Source organism: Trachurus japonicus, chromosome 13, assembly GCF_045865225.1.
Source record: "Trachurus japonicus isolate A0001 chromosome 13, Traja_1.0".
Classification (NCBI taxonomy): domain Eukaryota; kingdom Metazoa; phylum Chordata; class Actinopteri; order Carangiformes; family Carangidae; genus Trachurus; species Trachurus japonicus.
In genome coordinates this window covers 43,843,086-43,851,282 of record NC_140919.1, presented here as the reverse complement: position 1 = coordinate 43,851,282, position 8,197 = coordinate 43,843,086, and the positions used below count along the sequence as shown (strand labels likewise).

Genomic DNA, 8,197 nt, shown 5'->3' with positions numbered 1-8,197 from the left:
GCAAAGTTACGCATGAAGATGGCAGTGCTGCCTTTTCCCAGGGACAGTGAATGCAGCACATCGTTCGTTTCGTAATCTCATTGGCTATTCAATGCTACAGTTTCCATCGGGATCGATTCCTATTGGCTGAAGCCATTCAGCGCTGTCGGAGGGGATGTTCCTCATACAGACACAGCCACTCATTCGCTATTGCAGGCGGCAGCCGGGGACAGGGAGCTTGTGATTGGTCGAGTGAGCTGTCAATCGAAAGGTCAGAGGGCAGCGCCATTTTGTAAAGTGAAATAAACATTGTTTTCATGTAAACGCCGGATTTATGAGGAGAAATAAACGGATTTACTGGATATACAATGCGTAATTTCATAAGATGCAGCAGCGGGATGAGGTTATCTACCGGTACAACCGTGTGTTTTGGACTAAATACTTTACGGGATTGGATTTACTGGACTTTTCTGAATGTAACGACACCAAGTTTGTGGGGAAACCCTGTGATCCTGAGCCTGCCCTGACACAAATCGTGAGTTATATCGGCTTTTTACGAACTTTGTTAGCATGTTTATAGTCTGATTCGAGTGTTGCTGTGATGATTATATTTAGGAATGGTCGGCATATCTTTAATCACAAGAGTTTTAGCTTTCCAACGATATGTGGCATGACTATTTCAAGTGACTGGTGACATCCTCTATGACACCTCCCTGTTTAAAACCCCCCCGGGGGCCCGCCGGCGGGCCGTCGGAATGGCAACGGGTTAAGGTCCGGGGATTGTGCTGGCCACTCCATTACAGGAATTCTGTTGGTCTGGAACCATGATTTTGCTCGCTTGCTGGTGTGTTTGGGGTCATTGTCTTGTTGAAACACCCATTTCAAGGGCATTTCCTCTTCAGTATACGGCAACATGACTACTTCCAGTATTCTGGTGTACTCAAACTGATCCATGATCCCTGGTATGCGATAAATAGGACCAACACCATAGTACGAGAAACATCCCCATATCATGATGCTTGCACCACCATGCTTGTGGGGTGGGGGGGGGGGGGTCTTCACTGTGTACTGTGGGTTGAATTCAGTGTTTGCAGGACGTCTGACAAACTGTCTGTGGCCCTTAGACCCAAAAAGAACAATCTTACTCTGATCAGTCCACAAAATATTACGCCATTTCTTTTTAGGCCAGTCATTGTGTTATTTGGCAAATTGTAACCGCTTCATTACATGTATTTTTTTTAACAATGGTACTTTGCGGGGGCTTCTTGGTGGTAGCTTGGCTTCACATAGACGTTGTCTGATTGTTACAGTACTCACAGGCAATCTTAGATCTTCTTTGATCCTCCTGGAGCTGATCATTGGCTGAGCCTTTGCCATTTTGGTTATTATCCGATCCCTTCGAATAGTCGTTTTTCTTTTTCTTCCTCGCCTTTCTGGTTTTGGCTGCCATTTTAGAGCGTTTGATATCATTTTAGCTTAACAGCCTATCATTTTCTGCACTTCTTTATAGGTTTTCCCCTCTTTTATTGATTTCTTAATCAAAGAATGCTCTTCTTCTGAACAGTGTCTCGAACAACCCATTTTACTCTGTTTTTCAAGGACAAATGCACAGCCAGCATATCGTCGCTGCCCGACGTAGAACACGTATGTCCAAAACGGTACTTTTACAGGAAATGGAAAAAACACCGTAATTTCACAGTGTTTGAATGTGGTATCATCAAATTTGCTACAATAACATTAAATGTGGTCATACACATGTGAGTGTCATGATATAATCCACATTTTACTAAAATCGTGTTTAAATGGATTTACGTGTTTATTTTTACCGCGACGGCGGAGATACGTTTTTTTCTCATCATTAATTAGAATGGCCAGATCGCGTTTCATTGACAGCTTAATGCGCTCTGATGTTTTTTTTTAAATGCTACGTTACATATCATCCGTAGTTTCTTCACATAAAACATGTAAGCTGAATGAAATAAACAGTTGCCTACCTACACAACTACACACTGTTATGGCTATGATGGCAAAAGTTACACAGACGTTGCCTGACTGCACTTCCGTCCTACCGTAGCCTACTTTTTTTTTCTCTTCACTCCTCTCAGTCTCCACGTCTCCGGATGAGGGAGGGGGGGGGGGGGGGGCGTAAACATCGTCCTTCTTACTGTAGGCTACTTAGTATATTAACTGCTGCAAGCCATTATTAAACCACTAGTTTACTAACAATACATAACAAATGACTGACATCATTAGCTTCAGTAAACTCCAGCAGCAGACTTCTGGTGCATTTCTCTTCTGCAGTTGAAGCTGGTAATTACGACCAGTTTAGCTCAATATTGCTACTGTACCACTGGACTAGAAGATCATAAAGCAACAAGCCTTAAAGCAACAAAATACTTAGTAAATAATTTATGTACTCTGCCAAAAAATATGATAGAAATTCCATGTGTTCAACAGACAAGGATCAGGCATGGCCCAAGTCATTTAAAGGTGCACCAAACAACAACATACCAACAATACATGCATCAAAGAATTGTATTTAATAAATAAATAAATACACAGTGGTAGGGAAACCCATCACAATTAGGTATGTAGTGTGTTAATTGCAACATTGTATCTATGAAGTTGAACATACAAAACAGATTTTTAAAAAAGTTTCATTTTTAATGTTGTGCTTGTGTACTGCAGTTGTATGAATGTGTTTCTTGTTTGTGTGATGGTGCACAGCTACCACAGTTTAATTTGTGCTGTGACTGCCTTGTGTACGGCTCAGGTTATTTGGTGTTGTGGTGAAGCTGGAGGTTTGGGAGGTCCAAAGCCAGGTGTCATGACAGCTCTCTCTTTTCCTTACAGGTGTGAGGAGTGTGGTGGTTCACTGTGAGACCAGAGGTGTGTCCAGTGTCAGAGCTACAGGGAGGACCAACAGGTTTAGATGACCCCCTGTGTGAGGGATACCAGAGGTGGGTGAAACCCCAGCATGTGGACTTCCATGGGGGAAAAGAGGTATGGTTGTAGTGAGATGTGCACCAAGTCCATGGACATGCTCCCTGAACGGGAGAAGACTGTGACACAGCTTGTACAATGGTTGAGGATGTGTTTTAATGCCAGTACCAGCTAGACTGGTGCTCTGGCCTGGCTGTCAAGCTGTTACATTTGTTCACTGCAGACTCAGGTTTTAAACCATTAACCATTCTCTTCCTTTACCAGTCTGACTGTATGACTCGTGGTCAAGCTGCACTTTAGAGGCTGGGACCCTTGCAGCTTGACCAACAGTCATACAGTCACACACATGACTGTATGGATGTGTGACTGCACGTATGTGTGTGCCATGTATGCATGTTCACGTGTGTGTTTATGCCTCTGTGTGTACATGTGTGTGAGTGCCTGTGCAGCTGTGCGTGTGTGCCTACGAAGGGAGAGAACAGTCTCCTCTCACCTGAGTGAAATCTGTGTCTGGATGTGTGACTGTATGACTCTTGGTCAAGCTGCAAGTTCAGGGCCCAGCCTCTAAAGTGCAGCCTGACCAAGAGTCATACAGTCACACACATCCAGACACAGATTTCACCTGTGTAAACAAGTCAGACTGGTAAAGGAAGAGAATGGTTACTGGTTTAAAACCTGAGTCTGCAGTGAACAAATGTAACAGCTTGACAGCCAGGCCAAAGCACCAGTCTAGCTGGTACTGGCATTAAAACACACCCTCAACCATTGTAGAAGCTGTGTCACAGTTCAGGGAGCATGTCCATGGACTTGATGCACATGGGTGTTCCTCACACATCACACTACAACCATACCTCTTTTCCCCCATGGAAGTCCACATGCTGGGGTTTCACCCACCTCTGGTATCCCTCACACAGGGGGTCATCTAAACCTGTTGGTCCTCCCTGTAGCTCTGACACTGGACACACCTCTCTTGGTCTCACAGTGAACCACCACACTCCTCGCACCTGTAAGGAAAAGAGAGAGCTGTCATGACACTTGGCTTTGGACCTCCCAAACCTCCAGCTTGACCACAAGAACCTGACCCGTACACAAGGCAACCTCAGCACAAATTAAACTGTGGTAGCTGTGAGTGAGTGTATGCATGCTGTGTGTGCATGTGTAACTTGAATTGATCTTGACTCGTGATCAAGTGCATCATAAAAGGCATGAAAGTCTTAAGGTAAAACTTCAGTTCAGTTTTCAGTTCTTGCAGCTGCTTGAATTTCACAGCTGTAATCTTTTGGCTGGATGAGTAGAGTGGGGCAACACTGGCACACTTCTTCCTGAGAGACAGGGATGGATAGGGTTCCCAGTTGAGTGGAGTACTTTATACTCCATAGTGCCATCCACATTGTACCTAGTAGAAAAGAAAAAACAGAAGGGGGGGGGGGATTTCATGAAAACAGTCATAATTTGATGAATTGAACATTAAAAAAATTTATGTAATGCTAATGTTTTATATTTTACAGCACTACACTTAAAATGAAGTCAATATTTGTGGGGAAAAAAAGTACAGTATGATAAAAACTACCTGACTGCTCAGAGGTGCATGACTTCTCAGCGTGTGTGTGGATTTTTGTTTGTGAGAAATGTGTGCGTGTTTTTGTTTTTCATCAGCAGATTTGTTTTCAAGTGAATTAACAAAGAGGAACACATTTGGTAAACTGAATGCAATGTTCACAATATTCAAAAATGAGCTTGCATTATCCTTTGCTTTGACTGGCAACTGAATACAGCAATGGTTTACTTTTCTCAAAACTAGATCTGTGACAGGCTTTGGTCTTTAAGTTCTACACAAACCCAATATGGAGATGTGGAAGTGTAATGTAATCTAATAATAATAGGCTACCAACCCTCATTGGCTATAGTACTCCAGGTCATCACCAGAATCATTTTCAAGCAAATCTAAGAACAATAAGGACAAAAACACATTTAATACACTGAATGCAATGTTCCCAATATTCAGAATTGAGCTTGTATCAGTTGATTCAACCGGCAAATTTTGAAAACCTCAGTTGCTCTGTACTTCATCATCTCTTATCATCTCTTAAAAATTCTTGATTCAGAATTTTGAAATTTACCCACATACTAGATGATGGTCTATAACTCTGAAATACAGCAGAAGTTTGCTTTATCAGAACTAGCTCTGAGACTGACTTTGAGCTTAACTACACAAAATCAAACATGGGGTGTTGGAAGCAAAGTGTGTAATGTGATAATCATGATAAGCCACCAACCCTCATTGGGCAGGTGTATCCTCTTCATCATGGTCAGAGTCACTACCAGATGAATCTAAGAACAATAAAGAGAAACAGGTTTAGTCCACTGAATACAATGTTGACTTTGTTGGAAACTAGGATTGAGATAGCCAGAGCATCAAACCTTCCTCACTGCTGACCCTCACATTTGCCACAAGTGCCTCATAACTAATGTTGACAAACTCACACATGCCCTTTAATGACACAGACATCCCAAGAGGAGGGAGAAAAACACATAAAAAACAATTGTGTGCGCTACACAAAGTACACAACGTTTAAAATACTCGACCACGGAAACATCGGGGTCAGTATTTTTTTTATCTGGTCAGTTATAAGTTAGTAGATTGGCGTGAGCTAGCGCGCTACTGCTAGTGAGTTACACCAGGGTTTTCACTCAAAGATAAAGCCATTTTACGGTCACGTTCATGACCGCAGTATTATAAGGTCTTGCTCCTTTGAGTTTGATGGCAAAAATACGTGTTTGAGTGAATCTCATAATAAAACCAAGCTGTCCAACCGAGTTTATTTGCCTGCTAGCAAGCTAGGTATGCTATGCTAAATACGTCAGCTAAGCTCTCAATAAAGAGTGTGGCATGTTACTTCTCTGAACGAAATAAAAGCAATTATTAATAAATGTCAGCTAATGTTAAGTTGAAAATAGTCGACAAACAATAACAATCGTTTTCACGTTACCTTGACATTGTTATGACCAGCTGCTGTTGCTCCCAGCGAGGTTTGTGGGAGGGGGAAAAAATCGCCGACAGGACTGTTCCACAGAAGCTGGAGATACGCGCTTTGATTGACAGCTTTGACATCAAAGGGAGTTACGTGAAAAATAGATGAGGTGATTTAACATCTTTTCACTGGTCATTTTGATTTCCAAAGCTTACTGTTCACGGAGGGACACCTGATCACTCTAATTGTTGAAAAAACTCAAAATCGAAAAAAATGGACATACGTGGTTTTCATTGGACAGCGACGTTATGCAGCATCAGTTGCCTTGATCCTTGAATAAGGGCCACCTGTTTAACACCTATTTTTTTTTCACATAATCAATGACCTCAATAATTGAACCTGGCACTGCTATTTTTTTGAACACGCCCCTTTCAGTAAATGATTCAGTTTCACAGAATCAGCAGCATGCACGTCATGCCTGTTGGGTCTGTTGGTTTTCTATACCTTTACTAAACCTTCTGGAAAAAGTTGAGAAAAAAAAGTTGAAATTCTAACAAAATCAGTGATTTATCTTGCTCGTGATGTCGGACTGCTATTATTTTGAACACAACTGTACATTGTGAAAAGCTTTAGGTGGGGATGGGGGGTGTGCTCCACAATATGCATAAGTAAATTAAAAAGAGACATTACATAAATAACACACATAACCAAAACCTAAAAGGTTTAAAAGGATTAAAGGGAAGTAAAAACAATCCAGACCAGTTTACAAGGCTGCACCGAGAGTCCATTGGATTGACGTTAGGTTGGTTTATCTAGTAGTCTGTCAGCTTGGGAGAAAAAACAGTTTTTCGGCCTGCTTGTGCTGAATTTGATGTGTTGGTATCGTTTACCTGAGGGCAGCAGCACAAACAGGCTGTTGTGGGGATGATGATCCTGATGATCCTCATGGACAAACTGGGCAGCTGACATTCAGTGATGCGCTCAAAAAGCATTCTCACATAGGTGTTCCTTCCCTCCAGGTGGGAGAGGGCAGTATGGAGGACATGAGCAATGGCGTCCTCTGTACTCCTGTTGGTACGGTAGGCGAACTGCAAGGGGTCCAGGGGGAGACTGGTCACTTCCTGCTGTTTGGGGATGGGAATGATGTTATTGGTCTTGAGGCAGGTAGGAACAGTTCTGAGGGAGAGAGACTGATTACATATTAATTAACACCCCCGCCAGCTGGTGGGCACAGGGTTTCAGGACATGTCCCGGGATGCCGTCTGGACCAGCTGCCTTGCGCGGGTTGATCCAACTGAAGGCGCGGCCTCACTGATGGCGAAAGGACAGTCCTGCTCTGCATCAGAGCGGGGTTCGGGGGAGGTCTGTTCTCTCACAGGGGTGGAGGTGTGGGGCAGGGGGCAGTCAGAGAGGGTTCAAACCTGGCATAGAACATGTTAAGTTCATCAGGAAGGGAAGGTGTTATTTGAGGGGTTTGGATTGTTTTACCCTTGTAGTCACTTATAGCCTTGAGTCCACACCATAGGTGCCTTAGCTTGTTGGTGATGAGCTCTTGGACTCCATTCGCTGACTATATTCCCTCTTTGCCTGTTTGATGGGTTGTCCGGAGTGCATACTTTGCCTTTTTGTACTCCTCCTGAGAACTAGACTGATAGGCTACAAGCCAAGTATAGAGAGCTGTCCGTACAGCGGCATTCAGCCATGGTTTCTGGTTAGGCATGATTTTTATTTTTCTCAAGGCGACCAGCAGGGGGCCCTTAATGGTAGAGCTCCATCTAATGGCAGAGGATGTTGTTTTCTATGTAAATCCCTTTGACACAAACCTTTTGTGAAAATGGGCTATACAAGTAAAATTGCCTTGCCTTTTCAGTAACTATCAAAATAATCAAAAACCAAAATAAATAAATGAATAAATAAAAAAATCGTAGTCATGATTTTATTATTATTAAATTGTGGTGTGATATTTTTGATATGTCACTGTGTTGCTATGATTTTTTTTTTATTTCTTTGTAGATGGCAGATTGTTTTACATTGGGCCAAGCAAGATGTACATGCGCTTGGTGGTGCTGACGGAGGAGGAAAAGAGTTCTGTACTTAAAGAGTGCCACGATAACCCTGGTACCGGTAACCACCTCGGTGTAAGAGGTACCAGAAATAAAGTTATCGCTGGGTACTTCTGGCCCACGCTCCAAAAGGATGTCACCGACTGGGTAACTTATGATTCTTTGACCTGTACATCTATTGCTTTTTTCCCCCCAAGAAATGGTTTCGATTGAGTTGTGCCTAGATGCACAGCAGTCTGT

General features: G+C 42.8%; 1 long non-coding RNA gene across 1 annotated transcript; it reads right to left on the bottom strand.

The window, feature by feature from the left end:
- Positions 1 to 3,864: 3,864 nt before the first annotated feature.
- Positions 3,865 to 5,976, bottom strand: LOC146976697 (uncharacterized). The gene is made up of 4 exons (XR_015037393.1): positions 5,913 to 5,976; positions 5,199 to 5,253; positions 4,815 to 4,866; positions 3,865 to 4,318 (listed from the first exon to the last, which is right to left on the bottom strand). It is a non-coding gene; the product is annotated as an uncharacterized LOC146976697 (long non-coding RNA).
- Positions 5,977 to 8,197: the final 2,221 nt, after the last annotated feature.